Here is a 14972-nt window from a genome sequence, read left to right as displayed (position 1 = left end):
GCTCCTTCCCCTCCCTTTTCCTTTCCCTCCCCTCCCCCTTCCTCTGTCCCCACTTGTTCCTGGCCATCTCTTCCTCTTGTCCTCTCTTTTCTCTCTTTCTGTCCCTCCCTGTCCCTTCTTTCTCTGTCTCTACCCCTTTCCAGGTCCCCATTCCCCTTCCCCCTCAATAAACTAACTTTCTTTCTTCCTTTCTCCCTTTCTTTCTTTCTTTCTTTCTTTCTTTCTTTCTTTCTTTCTTTCTTTCTTTTTCAGAGCCGAGGACCGAACCCAGGGCCTTGGCTTTGCTAGGCAAGCGCTCTACCACTGAGATAAATCCCCAACCCCAAAAGATTTATTTATTTTATGTATGTGACTACACTGTCACTAACTTCAGACACATCAGAAGAGGGCATCAGATCCCATTACAGATGGTTGTGAGCCACTGTGTGGTTGCTGGGAATTGAACTCAGGACCTCTGGAAGAGCAGTTGGTGCTCTTAACCCAATAAACTTTCTTTATACGAGGTCTGTGATATGGTGTGAATGTTCTGGACCCACCCCTGGGCATGGGCCCACTGAGATGCTCCCTTCTGCTGTTCTACCGTGTTATAAAACACAACAATCACCATCCCCTGCACACAGAAGCGCCTCTGAGGAGGCCCGAGGGATGCATTGATGTACAGGCATAATGCTGCGTCACTAGGAGTTGGTTTAACATCACGTGTATCTAGCAGCTTAATAGGCACAGGCTTTCTTCTATAGCCATGATCTGTCTGGCCACAAGTTCTTAGCCATAAAATCATCCCAGGCATGGGTTTCATCTTGTGGACTGGGCCTTAAGTCCAGTCAGAAGGTAGCTGGTAACATCCATGTTTGTGTGACTGACTATTGCACCAGTGGGCATAAGTTTCTGGGTAGGTTGTTACGACTGTAGCTTGCAGAGGTCACATGCTCAGGTAAAGCTCATGACTGTTTTTCTCCTCCTGCGGTATGCCTGGTAGCTTCCAGCACTTTGCAAGCTAGATAGTAGGTGAGCTGGCAGGGTTCGAGCCAACTTGACACAAACTAGAGTCGTCAGAGAGGAGGGAGCCTCAATTGAGGAAATGCCTCCATGAGATCCAGCTGTAAGGAATTTTCTCAACTAGTGATCACTGTGGGAGGGCCCAGCCCATGGTGGGTGGTGCCGTCTCTGGGCTAGTGGTCCTGGGTTCTATAAGAAAGCAGGCTGAGCAAGCCAGAGGAAGCAAGCCAGTAAGCGGCACCCTCCATCAGCTCCCTGATTCCCTGTTCCTGCCCTATGAGTTCCTGTCCTGACTTCCTCCAATGATGGATGATGATCTGGCAGTGTACGTGAAATAAACTCTTTCCTCCTGAACTGGGACTTTCAGGGCTACATCAGCTAGATTTCTCCATGTTCTACAAATCAAGCATGTGGTGTCTTCAGCAACAGCGTTTTTTATCAAGTTCTGGAGAGTAACTAATAGCATTGACAATATTCTGTAGTGTTTGAAGGTCCAAGGGACCTCATCGGCTAACAACTCCAAAAGGGCAGCCTCCTCCTGGCTCAGGGCTTTTCATTTGCTAGCCTGTGGTATCGACCAGCATGGGCACTGTGTTCTGTTCTAAGATAACTCAATTTAACTCATTTTATATGCATTTGTATGTATATGTTAAAAATCTTCCATGGTAGTGGGCTTTTCAGATGCCTTTTTCTAAAGTGTGTGTGTGTGTGAAGAAGAGAGCAAAACAAGTCACCAGATTCCCTGGATCTAGGGTTACAGGAAGTTATGAGCTGCCTGATGATGGTTCTGGAAGCCAAACTCAGGTCCTCTGAAGACCATTAAGTGCTTTTAACTGCTGAGCCGTCTCTCCAGCTCCCATGAAAATATTTTTAAATCATTGCACTTTTTTTCTCTCAATAGCAATAGCTTAAATAAAATCATTTCAGCTGAGCCCATTAACTGGGCATCTTTAGTTAAACATCACGTGATGGTTAATTGACTGTGTCCCTGAAGCTACCCAGATACCTGTTATATACTATGCTAGATGTTTCTGTGCTGGGGTTTTTAAGACGAGTCTCACTTTTCTAGAGCTGGTTTGGACCACTGTAGTGGCCATGGGTGTGGTGACGGTGGTTATTGCCGAGACATTTCTGTGACGGCTGGCCCTGGCAGGATTTCCTGACAGAATGTGGAGCGTGAAGGAAAGGGGAAGTCGTGACTAGCACATGCTTTTAAGTAAAAGAAAGGAACTAACCTGCTGTGATGGAAAGTGACTGAGTGACAGGACAATTTGACGCGGCTTCAAATCAGCATCCGAAACCCTCATTTGTTGTGTTTGAGACAGGGAGTCATCCTGTCTTACTTAGGTCTAGAGAGCTGAGATTATGACATTAAATGTACGATTATGTCTGGCTAGTGCTCTTTATTTTGTAATGAAAGACTTTATTTTTGGAAACTTGCTTTTAAAAGAAAAGAAATCTGAAGTCTATGCTTGTAGAATCTTCCAGATAACACTGCAGCTTTGAACTGTGTATTTTATTTCTGCCAATCCATTCCTCTGCCATCACTACTGTAGGACCTCACTGGCTAACAGGCCTAGAGAGGTGAAGCTTTTTGAAAAGCTTACACCAGTCATAGGCAGCAGGGCTTGAGTTGAACAAAGGTTAGATCTTAGGATCCTTATTTCTTCAAGACATCTAATTGCAGCACTGTACTCTCTGTCTGCTGCCTCAAAAGGAAATTCTTGGCAAGAACTTTGAGCTCTCTGTTTACCCTCCAGAGTAGTGAAAAGCAGCATATATATCCTTTGGGTCAGTTTTCAATGTTTGTTCTTTAAATTTTATACATGGGGGAACGTTTGACTTCCCTGCATTGATGAGGAAGTGTAACCAGACACTAGATGCTTAGTCAAGAGCAAACATTTCAACATAAAAAATCCCCCATACAGCCGGGCGGTGGTGGCGCACGCCTTTAATCCCAGCACTCGGGAGGCAGAGGCAGGCGGATTTCTGAGTTCGAGGCCAGCCTGGTCTACAGAGTGAGTTCCAGGACAGCCCGGGCTATACAGAGAAACCCTGTCTCGAAAAACCAAAAAAAAAAAAAAAAAAAAATCCCCCATACGTTTGAGGAAGTGGATCCACAGGCCAGCAGGCCACCAAAGAAACAGACGGCTGTATATACATTCATAAGATTACTTTATGATGGAAGGACTAACACTAGCAATAAACCAATATTGTAACTGGTCCAGGCCAGTTCTCCTCCCCTGGATGAATGACAGGATGTGTGCAGGTGTTCGGTGTAGTGTACTCAGCCCATGAACAGGCCTGGGAGGTGAATGGAGGCTTAATTTTTTTGTCATCTTGTGTTCCTGGGATGACTGATGGCTTTGGTTAGTATATTTATTCCTGGAGATTATCAGCATAGGGCTGTGAGTAGCCGAGCTGCAGCTTCACAGCAGAGAGCTTGCCTGGGTGGACCTCTGGGCTCAATCTTCAGCACAGCAAAACAAATCAAACAGAAAAGAACACAGGATGCAGGAAGCAGGCACCACCCACAGTCTTAACGGGCAGATGCAGGGGAAGATCTAGGTATGACCAGTTGAATTTTAGAGAAAGGCAAGGCAAAGGCTTCATTTTATGGCCTATGGTTTTTTTTAAACAAACAAACAAACAAACAAATGAAAACAAAAACAACAAAACAAAAACAACAAAATCCACGCAAACTCACTGTGTTTCATTCTACTCTGATTTTAACAATAATTTTGTATGTATTTACCCACTCTTCTTGACTGGGGTAAATATATACAGACTTCATTATGATGAATTCTTCCAATTTCTTATTTATTTATTTATTTATTTATTTATTTATTTATTTATTTTTAGGTTTTTTCGAGACAGGGTTTCTCTGTGTAGCCCTGGCTGTCCTGGAACTCACTCTGTAGACCAGGCTGGCCTCGAACTCTTCTTCCAATTTCTAAACCACAGTTTCTTTTTTCCCTGGACCTAACATACTTCCCACCCCAATCTTGGTGCCACCCTCCCACCAACCTGCTTGGGAGCTCTGCTCACCACCTTGGCCTACTGGGTCCAACTGGCATGGTCACAGAGCCCCCCAAGGTTTCCCATTGACACACTAAAGACAGGGTTGCAGATATATTGCCTTTGCTGCAGGGTCCAGGGTGACAGAAATCTAGATCATGTGCTCATTTGGGTTCTCTCCCTCTCTCTCCCTCTCTCTCTCTCTCTTCCTCTCTTTTCTTCTTTCACTGTCTATGGGACCACTCTAAGATCCTGTAGGACAGAGATCAGGGTATTAAAGTTCTGTCTGCTCCTTGCTCCCAGGGGTCTCTAAAGAGCTGCCTGCCTCCTGGCATACAGTGTCCTAGGCCAATCTCACTTTAATGGCAGGTGCTTATATACCCGAGGTCAGGAGGAAGGAGATGAACCTTCCAGAATATATACTCTGGATCCCTCCAAGTCTTCCTTCTTGGATCCCCTGGAGGGCTGGGGACTGTTCTTATTTGATTCAGGTGAAGTTTCATTTCCTCAAGGTGGGCCTCACCCTCCCATATACCTACCTGCTTGATGCCAACAGGATCTATCCCAAGCTTCACCAGACAAGTCTCTAGTTCTCAGCATGAAGGACAGGACTGCTGACTTCCATCTGCAGGGACCTCCTATGTGGAGGTCAACAGGATGGTATAACCTCATCACAGGGCTTAAAATCCATCCTAGTCACAGTTCTGGTATTATTGAGAGCCTTTCTATGTGGAGTGCAAATCTCAGGGACCATCCTAGAATTGTCTATTGTGCTCAGCTCGAAGAATGATCAGCCATGGCCAATCATGTCACAATGTCACAGAATGGGCTTCCTGGGTAAATCCTTAATACTGAGCTTAACTTGTAGAAAGTGGAGTAGTGCATTTCCTGAAGTGAAGCCAACAAGGGGGTTGGGGGAGGCAGGACTGGAGAGACAAAGCTTCAGGATGGCCACCAGGGCTGTCCCTATCAAGGCTAAGTCAGAGCTCCTCAGTGAGGCACTCCTGGGGATGCTGACAGCATCTAGGCTGTCTCTTGGCAACACCCAGGTAGGTAGGGATCAAACCCTTCGCTCCTGAGCCCTGTATGACATTACCTTTACCCACTTGTCTGAATTCATATCCAAGTAAGTTGACAATTAAGTTTAATTGTAACACAAGTTTTGGCTACCCTCATAACTAACTTGGCATTCAGTAGGTCACTGACTGGCCAGGAGAGCTGGACAATGGTCCACAGCCAGTAAGACCATTAATGACAATTGTTCCTAGGGCAGCCTGTGTAGCAGCTGATAGCACAGAGGGATAATCACTGGGGTCGGGTAGGTGGGGAGGAACTTCCAGCCCAGTCCCAGGTTGATTTCTTTGTATCCTTTGGTGTCTTCAGCTTAGAGTCCTACCATGTAGTTCTGGTGGGCAACCCAGAGCAGTGGCTAATTGGCTGTATTGTTTTGGGGTTCTTAGGGACCTCCTTGACCAGAAACTCATAGAGAGGTGACTCCTTGGCACTGAGATTTTTATTTAATAACCTCTGACTCTGAGATACCCACTCACAGGCTACCTCTGCCCAAACTCATTGGCTTTTGGTTTTCCTTTTTAATTAACTTGGCAAGAAACAGGTCCCTCTCATGCTTTTCATACATCCCTTGACCCTTCTCCATCCTCTCTTCTCACCTGTGTCCCAAACTTAGGTTTATTTTAAAATGTTAATATTACAACCCTCCTTTGTAGCTACGTGAGGCTTTTCAGGAAATACTTTAGATAAGATAATTAAAATGTAAGGAATATAAATACCAAATTCTTTTATAGACACAATAAGCACAGTGTTTAAAGTCATAACCCTCCCCCTCTCTCTTTTTGAGACAGGGAATTGGTGGCCCAGGCCAACCTCTAACTCCTGTGGCCCAGGGAGACCCAGAACTGATCCGTCTCCCTTCACCTCCTGAGTTCTGGAATCACAGATATGTATCATCAGGCCTGCCTTACATAGTGCTGCAGATCGAACCCAGGGCTTCAGGCACGCTGGGCAAACACTGTACTGGCTGAGCTACATCTCTGCCTCCTTTTAAAAATGAACTTAATCAAGTAATTTATTGTCTTGCTTTGGTTTTTAAGACAGGTTACTGATGTAACAGACACAGACCTTGAACTCCTGATCCTCCTGTTTCTGTCTCCCAAGTACCGGGACTAGAAGCTTTACCAGCACCAACACACACAATGTATGAAGTCATCCTGTATCCAGCTTCCCCATCCTGCCTCTCAGTGTAAATAAATACTCATTCCCTCCACTGGCTAAGTGCAATATCTGTTTCGTGTTAACATCAGTAAAGGTCCGCGGCACTGTGGTCTGCTCACTTTAAAAACCGATGCATGACTGGTGACAAAAAAAATTAATTCTGGCCTGTACTCTGGGCAGATAAGAGAATAGACTGTGTAGAGACAAGAAGAAAATAATGTATGAGAACTAAAGACGAAGCGACTACCGGGGCTGCCTGTGTTAGTCTGTTAATGCATTTCGGGACCTGGCGCAGACTCACTGAGTACAGAGCTGCCATACAAGCGTGAGGAGCTGACTTCAATTCCTGAACCCACATTAAAAAGCCTTGTGTGGCGGGCACTTGTAATCTCAACGCTGCAGAGATGGAAACGGGCAGATCTGGAGCTTACTGCTCAACCAGCCTGGCCTATTTGGTGAGTGCCTGGCCAATGAGGGACCCTATCCCAAGAACAATTAGAGAGGCTGGAGAGATGGCTCAGTGGTTAACAATGCTTCTTGTTCTCAAAGAGGATCCAGGTTTGATTCCTAGCATCCACATAGTGTCTAGCAAAAATTCATGACTCCTGACTCAGGGGATCTGATGCCCTTTTCTGACTTCCTGGGGTAACAGGCACATACATATGTGGTGCACATACATATGTGCAGGCAAAATGTTCACACACATAAGAAAAAGCCAATTCGAAGATGGTGCCTAAGGAATGACACACCTGAGGTGTCCTTTGACTTCCACATGTACACACAGACACACACATGTTCATACATGCACACATGCATACACACACAAGCACATGCATGTACATGTGCCCATGCACACAGATGCACATGTACATACACGGTCATACATGCACACACATATACTTGCACACACATACACATGTATACACATACATATGTACATACAAGCACATGTATTCACATGTGCACATGCACACATGTGCATGTCTACACACATGTACATGTAGGTGCACTCACATGCACATGCACACACACTGACATTTTTCTTTTCATTCACTAGACTCTAACCTTGGCATATCTAAGTTTGTTTCCTTTGATTTTTTTTTTTTTTTTACTTACTTTGTGTATGACTCAGATGATTTGCTAACATTCAACTTCAACCAAAATAAGAAAAACAATGACAATTTGTGATAAGACCTGGGGAGACTAGTTCAAGAGTCAGGGTAGCTGTTCGAGAAGCTTGGGTCAACAGTGCTAGCCTGACATGCAGAAGACCCTGGCTTTGACCCAGCTCTCGTGTGTACCTGAGGATACAGCTCAGTGCTAGAGTCTAGCATGCCTGATAATTAATAATAGTATTTATGGTTACAGTGTGACATTTCAATACATGTACGCAAAGCACAAGGATCCAGGCTGGACTAGTGGCAAATCCATGGCTAGGGACATTTATTATTGCCTTGTGTTGGTATTTGACAATGTGCCAAGTACCAGCTATTTGAAATTCTCACTGATACTTTCGAACCACAGTTACTACGCTACTGTACAAGACAGAACATCAGACGTGGCTCTCTGCCTCTCCTGTGTACTGGCACCCATGCCCACCCTTGTCAGGAGCCATAATGGGACAAGCTAATAACTAGTAGGTGATCATCCTGAAATGGCCTGCCTTGGATTATTATATAATCTGCGACAGGTGCGCTCTTATTCAGCAAGGCTGTAAGGCACTCATTTTAGGAAAGATTCCTGATATGAATATGCCTTTCCTATTATTATTAAACAGATGTACTAATCACTAAGTAATAGCACACCCCTTTGGAGCAGATCTCTGCAGACCCACGAGGATGTACTGTCTTGTAGTGATGCTATATAGACAAATAGATGACTTCTTAAGTCTTAATGATGATCCTATAAGAATTCCTAAAATTATATCAATGATTATTAAGCTCTTCTATAGTGGGACTGCTATTAGGTCCTTTTCTGATAGTCAAAACTGCAATGAGAACTCTGCCAGTCTCCCAAATGTCACCAGTTAATTGCTCTTAGATAGTAACCAGACTTTCTCCTACTCAGAGCACATTCCAAGAGGCTGTAAAACAATTAACTGAAGGTCATAAAAGGGGAACTAATGATTTATTATAGGTGCTAGGACAGAAGGTAAAATATTGACTGGGATTATCTATACATAACTTCACTGGGATTATCTCTACAAAACTTCACTAACAACTTAGTTATAGTTTTAAACCTTCAGTGAACCTGTGGAGCTGAGACAGGTGATGGATGTTTAGCCAGATAATTACTCCTAATGGATATGCATATAAACATTCTCTGTTGTAAATGTCTACTTCTATTTATGATTTGATTTTTTTGTGTGAACTTGTGATGAACTTTGTAACATGTGATCATGGATTCTGAAAGATGCATAAGTACTGAGAACAAGGAGATGAGAAGTAGATAGAATAGAAATTTTCCTTTTCCCCACTAGGGTCTTTCCTTTTACATAGCTCTCATAGGAAACTTTTTACACTTAGTAATAAACTCTATAATCACTTCTCTAAATGTCTTTTCTTCCTTTTTTCCCTTCTGACTAGCAGAGCCAGTTAGAACCCAGCAGTTTCTGCTGAGTCAGAACAAAGGCCACATTGCCTAATCCTCCCCAGTTAGGCTACAGGTGTTAATCACCAAAGCCAGCAGTCTTTTACCCTCAGAAGGAGCAAGGAGTTTTTAGGACTTTTTAGAAGTTATCATCAGCATTCTAGTACAATTAGAGAGCAGAAAGCCCCGAGACCCTCAGACTTTAAAGCCATCACCAGAGAGTCCTACTCTGTATCCCCACCACTATCCCTTCCAGGCCGGGAGGCTCCCGGCCCACCCTCCTTTCAGCCCCTCCTCCATGTTCTCAGACCGGCTGTCCCCTTCCCACTGCATGCAGACCTGAGGAAGGTCCTTCTCAGGCTGCACCGGGTCCTTGTGGGGGCTGAAGTACACATTGAGGAGAGTTTGTGCCTCAGCTTTCCCTTATTTGAGGGATGCTCTTCCAGAAACTATGCTTGTTTCATATTGATAGCAATGTTTACAGATGATAGTCTGCTGTGTTGTGTTTGCTATGTCCTGGAGGCCTGAGCAGCGCTGTTTTGAACACTGCCGGTCAATGGGACACAGTGATGTTGATTTAATAGAGTTGTCTCTAGTTACATGCAGCTGGATTATGTTGACGACTGTACAGTCAGATATTTGCCATGGTTTGATTTTGGGGGTGGGGAGTGGGGTGAGACAGGGTTTCCCTGTATAGCCCTGGCTGTCCTGGAACTCTCTCTGTAGACCAGGCTGGCCTTGAACTCACTGAGATCTGCCTGCTTCTGCCTCCCAAGGTCTGGAATTAAAGGCATGTGCCATCACCACCCAGCTAGTTTAATTTTTTTTTTGTTAGTGACCAAAAACTTTAAGACAGGTGTGTGTGGTTCTGTATGTGGAGAAAAGGGGAAGGAGACTTATCTCTGCCCTTCGTTCTCAGTACTTGTAGATTTTCAGAGCATGTGTTCACATGGTAAAAAGCTCACATAAATTCGGTCATAAATTGAATAAGAGAATTCGTACATTCGTATACACTAGGAGCAATTATCTGGCTTACCTTTCATCATTTTTTACTAGATTACAAACTTGGAGGATCATGGACAGTTTACGACTATAACTAAGCTGTCCTTGTAGTCTTATTTAGACAAACCCAGTCAATATCTTTAGCCCATTTTTGCACCTGGTGGCCTGTGGTGTGCATCTTCTTTATGACCTTCCGTTAATGGTTTCTGTAACTCCTTGGAATGTGCCTTAAGTTTTAGAAGTCTGATGTTATCTCAGAAGCAATTAAGAAGTCCTGTTAGAAAAGGGACTTGAATGTCTTTGTGGTTATTACCATTTGGAAAGGATGGTAACCCTCGCATGCTAGCTCTTTCTGCAGAATAAATGCTCTTTGTCTTTGCATACTATCTGAGTCTGGGGTCTCCTTCAGTGAATTTCGGACCCTTACCATACATTATAAGTCATTTGCCAACACTGGGAGATACCAAAGAAGCTTTATCCTTTAAAGGGGCCCAAGCATTTTTCAAGTCTAAGGAACACCATCAATAGCTTGTTACAACAGGAAATGGTCTTTTATGTTTCCCAGCTCCAGGGCTTGTTCTGTGTATCTTAACCCCAACTTCAGAATCAACCAGGAAGCTTTGTAAATACACCCACCCTAGCTGGAGAGATGGTTCAGAGGTTAAAGAGCATTGCTGCTCTTCCAGAGGATCCGGGTTCAATTCACACCACCTATAGGGGGTCTCAAGAAAAAATCTGAAGTTCCAGTTTGAAGGGGCCCAGGACCTCCAAAGGTTCCTGCTTGCAATGTGGTGCACCTAAAACTCATGCAGGCACATTCAGATACACATAAAAATAGTAAGTTAAAAAAAATTAAGTGAGTATTATCAAGATATGTCATATACATGCATGAAGAGATCACAAAGGCCTGGGATACAGCCTAATGGTTGGCCGAGCGCTTGCCTAACATGTACCAAGTGCTTGCCTTGACTCCCAGTGTCTCCTAAACTGGGTGTGATTACAGCATATGTTGTGATTACAGCATATGCTTGTAATCCCAACACTTGAGGGAACAGGCAGGGGGACCAGAAGTTCAAGGTCATTCTCAGTTACAGGAGCCCTGGTCTAAGCAAGCAAACAACAAAGAAAACCTGTCATAATGAAACCAACTATTTTATATTATTGATATATGCTAAAATATACCCAGCCTCAGAGAGTGGGAGAATAGATAATGCAAATGACCAGATAGTGTCAGTGACAGATAATGTCAGTGACCAAAGGCACACTGACATCAGAACCAGATACAAGACCGAGACTGTGCCTAGATATTTTTCACCAGGGTTGAGAGATGTCTCAAACATTATGCAGGTCAAGTTTACATTAGAAGGTGATTTTTTTGAAACTTCAGGTGTAACCCAGGAATTTATGCCTGTGTTTCTGTGGCAGGGTTCCATTTCCAAAGAGGGAACGGCACTTTTATTAGAAACGTCACAACTGTCTGTGGAGGGGAGGTGCTGTTGTGAAGGGCTCAATCTGAACACAGCTCCCCAGGATCCAGGCTGAACTTGTGTGAAGTTCAAATGTGATTCAACTGAATGGCTGGTCACTATTTCTTAGTTAGGACACCTGGCAACTTTGAACGGTACATACTGCCCTCAGTCATGACACCCATTTAAGAATCTTTTCCTTAAGCAAGACCTGGTGTTGCACGCCTTTAATCCTAGCACTCAGATCTCTGTGTTCCAGCCCAGTGTGGTCTACATAGTCAATTCGTGGCTAGCTTGGGCTACACAGTGAGACCTTATCTCACTATAAAAACAAACACAGCAACAAGAATAACTCTCCACTTCCCTTTTAATATAGCAGCTAAGTTGCTAAGTCCTAACAGGGTGACTTGTCTCCCTCTAGTGGCAAATCCTGTCAATGCATGGACCTTCAGTGACCAGGCACTAGTCAGCCCTCACCAGAAGTCAGCTTCTAAGTTCCCAACAATAGCAGCGAGACAAAGGGGACAAAAAAGGATCTTTATACTTCCAGGGTCCATCTTAGAAGGAGATGTTCTGTCAGATGCTACGGACGGGAGCCTGTACCTCAGATGGGCACCAAGCTGCCGTCAATGAGGTGGTGTGGTTCTCAGGATGGTTTCACAGTGGATGATACACCTGTACACACTGTCTCTGTGTAAGTCAGATCCCAGAATACTAAAAAGCACTAGGAAACTGGAGAGGCAGTGCAGTAGCAACAAAATGTCTCCTTAAGTAACTAAGGGCTCATCTTGTAAAAACAAACACAAAAACAAACAAAAGAACAACTGCTCGCTCTCTCTCCTCAGCTTCTTCTATGGTGGATCCAAAAAACTTAGGTGGGAGGTGTTAGTAATTTTAATCACGATCAGCCATGAGAGTGGCATTTTCAGTTTCCTTCCTCTTCCCAAGACACACCCACCACCATAATCAGAGTATCTACTCTGCCAACTTCCTGTCTTCATCTTTATCATTAGCCCCTTTGCAAAATGTCTTCCACTGACACAGGCTAAGGCAGTGAGGGGTGCAGGGGACTTGCAGGTCACTAGAAGAAAAGACTGAATTCCTTCTTGCCTTTGTTCCTCCAGGTAAAGTAAAAGATTTATCCCAGTAAGAAAGCATTCCATCACTGAAATCCACATGTATTACTGATGCCTTTGAGACAGAAATTCTGTGATCACCATAAGCCTGAGGAGAGTTGTAAGAAAAAGCTGAATGTGGTCTGGGGACACTGCCCAGTGCTTGGTGTGCAACTATGAAGTCCTAAGTACAAACCTCCAATACCTAACAAAAAAGCCAGGCTGTACTGTTCATACCCAGTCCTAGCATTGGGCACAGACAGGAAGGTCCCTAGAGCTTACTGGTCAACCAGCCCAGGCAGAGTGATGAGCTTTCTTTACATGAGAGTCTTGTCTCAAAGCAATAGGGTGGAGAACAGAGGAAGATGCCTGACACCCTACTTAGACCTCCACCTGTGGGCACAGGTAGGGACACGTGTGATACTGTGTACTCACATTCGTGCTCAGGCACATGCACACTCATACATGTAGCACAGCAGACATACAGGAGTGGGGAAGGGGGGGGGACTGAGGAAGAAAGACAGAAGAGGTAGGAAGAGAGGGAGGAAGATACTAAGAGTTTTGTGTCTATATTTTTCCAGATCAGGTTTCTTTGTGTATACCTGGCCATCCTGGAACTAACTTTGTAGATCAGGCTGGCCTCCAATTCAGAGATCCATCTGTCTCTGCCTCCCGAGTGCTGGGATTAAAGGTATGCACCACCAGCACCTGGCCTGAGTTTCAAATGTAATGTAATGAAATATTCCCTCCTGGAGAAGGAAAGCTCCAAAATTTAGGAAGCCAAGAAAGCTCAAAGTTCAAGCAGTTACAGGATCCCCAGAACCCTCAATGGGGTTGCAAAAACAGTGATAATGGCTGAAGGAGACTCCCCAGTAGAACTGCCTGCATGTTGGACATGGGGCACTCAAGTACAGCTTTTGGGAGTCCTTTACTGAGCTCCTGTGAGAAACCAGAATGAACTCGTTGGCTCAGCAAGCTGGATTTAACAACAGTGGCTCTCAACCTTCCAAATGCTCTGAGCCTTTAATTCAGTTCCTCATGTTGTGCTGGCCTCAATCTAAGATTATTTTCATTGCTACTTAATTGTAATTTTGCTTGTAATGAATCATAATGTAAACATCTGACATGCAGGATAACTACTATTTGACCCCGTGAAAGGTCCTCTTGATTCCCAAGGGGCCCACAGGTTGAGAACACTCACTTGGGCTGCACCTTCTCCTCGGTCTGTTGCTGGTGCCTACCTTGGACAGTGATGTTTCATCTTGGAAGAGTCAGGCCACAGCCAGTGATCTGAGCACTTGGAGCTGAGGCAGGGGCATTTAAAAAAAAAAAAAATCAAACTTTGGATGCAACTGGAATTTGTCGCTATCATTAATCAACAAGGTCACTTCTTGGGAGCAAATATGAATTTATTATTTTCTTCTCTGTAAAAAATTGAAAAATACAAATTGTGTTCACCTTCTGAGTCTCCTGAGCTAGAGCAGAAGGGACCCCAGAGACGGAGGAGTGAGTGACGGAAACCCTTGGAAGGGACAGCAGTGTGGGTCCAGAAAGTCAGAGTGTAACAGTCCTGCTGTTAGGAAAGGGTTGTAGGCAGCAGCACCTCTGGCACGAGGATTCCAGGTTAAAGGAACACCACCTGAGATCCAGAGTCATGTTTCTGGTGTGTTTGTCATGTTTGTCATTTTACAACAGTGGGGCTCCAGACAAAAATACAAAAGGATCCAGATACAAACGAGATGTACAGACACATAGAAACATGGTTATTTCATTCCACAAACAACCAGACCATCCATCTGCTTCAGCTTCAGAGCTCATTCATTTGGTAGCTGCTAGGCACCATCTGTGCCAGCGCTGCACTGTCACAGGGGCTGGGGGCACAGGGAGGAGCTTAGCCCCTGCTCAAAGAACTTCTGCAATAGAAGGAGACAAACACCAAAGGACCAATGCACGCAGGTACACGAGGCTTCAGTGGGGGTGGGGAAGGCTTCTCTAGCACATTCCCCCAGGTCCCAAGGGAAGTATGAGGCTGTCTGAAGCCTGTAGGGCTCTATATTTTACCTAGTACCTAAATACACACACACACACATCTACACCTGGACATTCTGAGCCAATGGGCTCTTGCTATGTTGCTCAGGTTGGCCCCACATTCCTAGGCTGCTGGGAAGGGAACAAGCCAGGCACAGTTGGGCCCGTTACTATTTACATGTGTGTAAGAGAGCACCACTTTGTCACGAGGCTTTACACGGATCTTAGTCGGCGTTCAGCTTCTCCAAGTACTATCAGTATAAACAAGGGGCAGGCACTTGGTTGGTGCCCTTTCGTGCATGGCGTTTCTTTTTTATTTATTTTTTATTTTGTTATTATTATTTTTTGTTTGTTTTGTTTTTCGAGACAGGGTTTCTCTGTGTAGCCCTGGCTGTCCTGGAACTCACTCTGTAGACCAGGCTGGCCTTGAACTCAGAAATCTGCCTGCCTCTGCCTCCCAAGTGCTAGAATTAAAGGCCTGTGCCACCACCGCCCAGCTGGCGTTTCTTTTTTAAAGAAAGGT

This window comes from Grammomys surdaster, unplaced genomic scaffold, assembly GCF_004785775.1.
Source record: "Grammomys surdaster isolate TR1022 unplaced genomic scaffold, NIH_TR_1.0 126118, whole genome shotgun sequence".
In the NCBI taxonomy this organism is placed as follows: Eukaryota; Metazoa; Chordata; class Mammalia; order Rodentia; family Muridae; genus Grammomys; species Grammomys surdaster.
Note: the sequence above shows the minus strand (reverse complement) of the source record.